Genomic DNA, 6837 nt, shown 5'->3' with positions numbered 1-6837 from the left:
GTTAGTTTTGAAAGCTGCACCATTCAGTCAGCATCAGTTGCCCTACAATATTCCCTGGTCTAATGGTGCACTGGGCGCTGGCATTATAGGGCGTCGGGTGCCTTGCCACCCTTTAACGCCAGCATGCACGTACCGTAAGGGTTAGGATTCAGCTCACTGTTGTTGCCCAGTCAGGAATTTTTCTTTAGTGATGGGTCATTCGCGAACGATCCGGCTCTAAGAGCGCCGGCTTTTGAAAGTGGACGTCGGGAGCTGGCTCGCATATCTGAAGAGCCGACTCTATTTTTAATAGATTAATACAGTCTATAAAAACTAAATGATTACGAAATAATGAATTTTAATTGTATTTAAAATAATTGACTTATTCAAAGAACAACAAACAATACTTGTAGGCTTAAAGGCGCACACGATCATCCTCACATTCTGTTCCTATCAATCCTGCATGAGGGAGGGCCGAGCCAACTCACACAGTCAGAGGGTAATCAAAACTCGGAGGAGAGCCAAGACAAATCAATGCATTTTTTAAGATATGTGGTTATGGTCGAGTATGATTTCATAATTTAATTTAAATTGTTTTCACACCTATCATGGTCAAATTCATAGTTGAAACATGTATTTTTTAAAGAGCCATTCGGGAGCCAAAAGAGCCGGTTCTTTTTAGTGAGCTGAGCCACACGAGCCGGCTCACGAAAAAGAGCCGGAATGCCCATCACTAATATTTTTGCACGTATACATAGATATCAGGTTTAAAGTGCTATGCAAATGTAATGTTAAGGGATACTTCAGCTATGGAAAGATTAATGTGTATTTAAAATGTTTCATTTATGTAGTAGAAATTTGAAATTATTTTTGAATTTGGAGCCTTGTAGACTGAGAAAAGCCAGAACATTTATTTTTGATTTATGGGGATGAAAGACAACAACTCCCAGATTGCAATGCTAAAACGCACACATCAATCGATCACATGTTAAGCATTCATGTAAACACTACATTCAGATTCACAAATCGGAATAAATTCAGTTAGATTTAAACTTCATCAAAGGATTTTACTCACAGCCCACCGGAGCGGTTTCAGACTCATATTCTGAATAGAATTATGAGTATGACAACGTCAGGCAAGAGGAAAGCATGGTAATTCAAAAAGTTCTAAAAATAATTTGGTTTTCTAATGATACAAAGTTTAATGCTAAATCCTGAAGTATCCCTTTAATGACTGTATTTAAATAACAAAATTCGATAGTTTAGAGGAAAGTTTAGAAGTATACATTATTGTCACAGAAACAATGCAATTGTGCAAAACAGACCAACAGTTTATTATATTTCTCTTGTTCATGAATTGTATGTTTTATAGGCCTCATAGCATTCATCCTGCAGTGAGAGAGGGGATAAGAGAGCATGTCCTGAGCTTCCCACGCCAACTGAACCACTACTCAAGGATGAAGGGAGATGTGGAGAGGGAGTACCTGAGCCCTGATTTAAACCTGCTCTGCATGTTCCGCCTGTACAAGGAAAACAATCCAACATCCACTTCTGGCTCTATAGGGACCTCTTCAAGCAGCAGAACCTCAGTTTTGGGAAGCCAAGAAGTGACACAGGGCGTCACACGAAATGTGTGCCCTGTTCTCAAAATTAACAGCTACTACAACAGATGGAGAAAGGTTGAAGATCGCAGTCGAGAGTGAGCTTTACCACCGGAAAGCTGAAAAAGTGTACACCCAGTTGCAGGCTGACACAGAGTGGGCCAAAGCCAACCCAATGGATGAGGTGAGGATGGACTCAATGATGGCTGTGTAGAAGTGCACCATCAATAGTCTTTGGCAGGTTGAATTTCTTCAGCTGCTGTTGGAAGTACATCCTCTGTTGTGCTTTCTTGGTGAGATGGATCATACTGCTGAAGTTCTGGGCCTTCTGTTGAAATGAAGATCAGGTCTGAAAGGCGTGAGGATGTGAGACTACTGCGGAGTTGGCAGAGCTGATTAGAAGACCAAGAATAATCTGAACAATGAACAGTGATCTTAAATTGTCTTGATAACAAGACACCCTAACCCTTGATGAAATAAAAATATTATTGAGCGTTTCCTGCTCAGACTGAAATTAGACCTTTTTTGCTCTGTTTGTGCGTGACGAGTGTCGTAAAAAGCAAGTCGGTCTTTTAGTGAGAGAAAGCGAAAGAGGCAATGTAACGGTTTACCTTCCCTAGCGTCAAAAAATCTTATCTAGCGTCGATCAAGAAATCTTGCGACTTTCCGTTACTTTGGCAATCTCCGATTTCGTTGTTGAGCAGCAGCAGCAAAATAACTAATTGTATGTTTGTTGTCATATCAGCCAATCATGTTAACTCACAGTCAAACGATGCTGCGTCACTAAAATCTGCAATTTACTATCCATTGGCTAATTAAAGAAAATTTGTAGTCGCCTTGCCATGTCATTTCTGGCTCCTAATTGTCGACAGGGGAAGCAGAAACATGGATCTAGCTTGACCGAGTTCTGTAACCAAGTTCGAGAGCGATACCAACTTGAGTTGAATGCCCGAGGACCTTTGCTGAAAATGCATATGGGGTATGTTTGCTGACCCGGCTGTATTGGAGTGCTGTCATTCAAACCATGCTCGCCTTCACCCGCAGCAGCGGTAACGTTGGTACCAGAGCCATGTTAAAAAGAGAGTTGCGACACGCTTTGGTATCGTCAACACGATCGCATTCTCACTCAAATTTCAAGACTTTCATGACCCAAATCAAAATTCTGATGCAACGGATCAATGAGGAATTGTTTTCTCTCTTTAACCGATAAAGAGTAGCGTCGCACATGAGATCGTTCGAATGGTGGTCTCACAGCGCAACGTTGCACATGTGTGATTCTGAACTTTCCAACTGACTATTTTACGATAGACAAAAACTATATGACAAACTATAGTATGGCTCCAAAATTTACAATTAGGAGGGTAACAAGTAACACTAGCAGGTAGTAACATTGCTACGAGTATTATGATAGGTTGCTAGCTAACGGAAGCGAACTAAAGATAGCTCGCGTCCGTTTTGGAAAAATAACTCACTCTGGTGGAAGCATCGGAAATATTTAGAATCTGTAAAATAGATGTAATGAGTGGCACATAACGTGAAGTAACATGGCATTTTATTTTGTTTGAGTTTGAACTTGTCTAGTGGGGCAAGTACATTTTTTCTTCCACTTGCCCTGGACAAGCGGACAAGCCTTAATATTGAGCCCTGAAATGGGACTTGTTAAACATTTTTTTTTTATTCATCAGAAATCTTACAATTGACTCATTACGTCTATTTTACTGATTCCCTGTTACACTGTCTGTTTTGACGTTAGCCTTAAACTCAGACTCAGTTCAGGGAAGACTGTTTATTGTAGATACAAGCCTGCTGAAGATAGCCAGCATCTCAGATTTCTTTAACCGAGCCTGTTTCATTCGTCATTTTCCTGAGAAAGCGACCTCAGTTAGCCAGGCTAACGGAAGTCAGGCTATTTAAAGGTCCCGGACAAGTGACTTTTGTGCATGGGCAAGTGAAATGTAAGTGCCTCACAAAGTTAATGTCAAGCCCTGGATCCAGTGGGCAGATATATATATATAAATCTAATTACCTGACTGACAATCCATGTACATACCCAGGAGAAGTACCTCTTTTGCCACCGATATGCACAGTTGAGCCTGCTTGACAAAGGGTGTTAAAAGGTCTATAGGTTAGGAAAAATGTTAACCAGGATTGCCCAATTTGTTTGTTTTTATGAAACTTTTTCAACTATGTGAGGCTGCAACCGTGCAAGAGGGAATGGTGATAGGCTAAGGGAAACGACAAGTGGACCCTTTTTCATTCTACACTTCAATCTTTGTATTTGGAAGTGTAAATGACCACAAATGTATGCTTTTTAATCTATGCCATCTTCATAAATAAATATGCATAGGCATAGAAATATATATTAAATATGAAATGTCAGTAACAAATCAGACCAATTGGCAACCGACGCAAGCACACCCTCACAATTTCCCCAGAAAATTATACCTTCTTTAGTTGAATATACAATCAAATGTTGTTTTTAATTGAAAACAACATTGCAATCGCCTTGCTTTGACGAGCGGGCGGAGAATTTGCATCAGCTGTGTGCTTGGCCATCAACATGGTATTTTAGACTCCACGACGTGCTGCGATGATAACTCAGTTCACAACGACAGAACACACTGATCACTTTGGTCTTGTCAATGGAACCATTTGGCAACCTTTTAAAAGTAAACTTTCCATTCAGAATCTTATTGGCATCCATTTTGGCGTCTGGCGCTGGCAATCAACTCGAAACTTAACGTTAACCTACTACCAGAGAATGTCTAATATCCGTAAAAGGGCTCTGCTACTACTCTTTAGCCGGCTCGCAAGCCAAACAAGTGTGTCTGGCGTGCCTGTTGTTATGTTTCCGGTCCAGCTAGATCCGGTGTGGTATTGTAGTTTTTCTAACTGCAGGGGTGTACATTACAGGGTGATAACGGACACCTACTGCGTCATTGCAGACAAACTGTCTTTTCACCGGTGGCTACACAGGAGCCTGTACAAAATATCTTAAATAAGTAACCATAACAACAGTGACGTAGTCAAAGCCTCCATTTACAATTGTGAAAGACTTTAACAAGTTAACTTTAATGAGTGACTTCAATATTTATTATAACCTAATTGAAAAATGTTTCTTTTCTGAATGTAGTGTGTCAGTGTCATGTAACCGCTCATCTCACATCCCATTCACTATTCACCTCGCTAGTCAATCTACTTCAGACAGGCTGGCTGCGGCCATCACGACAGTAGCAGCAACTCTACAGATGGCCGATTATTTTCTTCTTAAAAATCTTGATTTTATTTGGGGACAATGACATGGCTCGATAGCTGGCTAGTCTTGTTGTTAAACAAACTGTCAAATTATAATCACTGTTTGGAGAAAATGTAAACTTTGATGCGATCATCTCACATCCATTTGCTATTCAACTCGCTCCACAGGCTGCGGCCATACTGTAGCCCCAGTACAGTACTAGTAGTATATGGCCGATATTGTTCGTGAAAATTGTTCGTTGATTTTGGGACAGTGACATGGCTGGTTAGCTAGCAAATCTTATTGTCAAACATACTGTAAAATTATATTTACTGTTTGTCAACCGTACACAATGTTATTGCCTTTGAATCCTGCTAGCATAACGTTAGCTTTTGGGCTAATAGCTCAGCCAAAGGAAAGCCGGTGTTGGTTCTGAGCTGACTATAAATAACAGAGTTGGCTAACGTTGAAAAACGTTAGATTTCTATTGCAAAACGCCTTAAAACATAAATTGTGTGACCATGGTATAAGCGGGATAATGCCCTTCGAGGTGTCCAATATCATCTGATAATGGACTCCGCTGCGCGTCGGACAGTTCACGCCTCCGCATCGTCCATTATCAGATGATATTGGACACCTCGTCGGGAATTATCCCTTAAATATTTTACATAAATTGCTGTTCAAGCCCTGCCTTACTACGATGATTGTCAATATCTCACGTTTGAATCATAGTCTTGTATTGGAATGTCATACAGTGGCATCTTGGAGGGAATGAGGGGGCTTTCAGATTTTTGTTAAGGATTCATTGTCAGGGCTTCTTTCTAGGTATTGTAAGCACAATTGATTTTAAGGCACAACTTTATAAGATAGCCTTTGTTAAACTGATTCCTCTTTGAACCCCACCAACGTTACTCCAAAAAATATAGTGGATATTAATTCTCAAAACTAATCCAACATTTATTCTCTGAATAATAATATAATCTTTGTTGACATATTATTTTTCTGGGAAATTCTCAGGTGAAAGGAATAAGTCAGCTGACCCTGAGCTGTGTTGAAAGTTGTGTTTGCTTTGTCTTAGTTGTCTGACAAATCCTGTAAAATCCAAGATGAGGTAACGTGTGTGGCAACAGCCTGAATGTGATTGCAGCAGAGTTCATCATGTATAAAAGCAGGTGCAACCAGGCCACAGTCATATGTTTCCCTCAGTTCTCACTGGATAGCATCAACACCCCAAAGAGAAGCCATGAAGCCAGTGATCGTGCTGTACGTTGTGCTGGTGATGATTGCACTGGTGTGCAGTAAGTACTGTTAACTTTACTGTCACCTCATCTACCTCTGTGTTTCCTGTTGGATAAATAATCTTTGCTTATATAAACTGTAGTGTATAAATACGTTGTTTGCTGTTTTCTACTGTCATTGAATAGCAACTGTACTGTTCACTCGTTCCAGATGCTTATGCTGCATGTGAGAATGGAAGATGTGCCAAGAAATGTAGTCGTAATGAATATAAAGACCGCAATTCATACTGTGGGGGTGGAAATATGTAAGTATAAATCTATAGACTGGTTTTCATCCATTGACATATTTGGTCCTTTTACTGTGTGCATGTGACTTGTGGCATGAAATTATGTTTATTTTGTCAGATGCTGTGTTGAAAAAGGGTGGTGAAGAGCACCCGTAAAGGAAGATGTGGATTAATCAACATGCACTGTTGTTTTTTGTATTCTTTCATTTAAGTTGAGTTAAAACAGTCAGACACTTACACGAGATGGATTCATCATGATTTGCGTTTGCGCCAGTTGAATAAAATCTAATATCACAACTATAAGTATCTGTGAACTTATTTGTTCAGAAATACACAAGGGTTTTATAGAACTTACTTGAATGTGCTTATTTTATTGTCCAGGAACCTTGACATCATACAAGGAAATGCACGTTACAAAAGGAATGTTGATGCATTGCAAATTCATTTTCTTTACGAATCATATATTCAGTTGATCACTTGATTATGTTAAGTCTATC

General features: G+C 39.8%; 1 long non-coding RNA gene across 1 annotated transcript; it reads left to right on the top strand.

Annotated features, from left to right (window-relative positions):
- The first annotated feature begins 6016 nt into the window (after positions 1-6016).
- LOC124481021 lies at positions 6017-6637 on the top strand. Its single transcript, XR_006957606.1, has 3 exons — positions 6017-6113; positions 6265-6358; positions 6459-6637. It is a non-coding gene; the product is annotated as an uncharacterized LOC124481021 (long non-coding RNA).
- The last annotated feature ends 200 nt before the right edge of the window (positions 6638-6837 follow it).

Source organism: Hypomesus transpacificus, chromosome 2, assembly GCF_021917145.1.
Source record: "Hypomesus transpacificus isolate Combined female chromosome 2, fHypTra1, whole genome shotgun sequence".
Taxonomy (NCBI): domain Eukaryota; kingdom Metazoa; phylum Chordata; class Actinopteri; order Osmeriformes; family Osmeridae; genus Hypomesus; species Hypomesus transpacificus.
The sequence above is the reverse complement of the archived record's forward strand: the minus strand, read 5'-3'. Positions and strand labels throughout refer to the sequence as shown.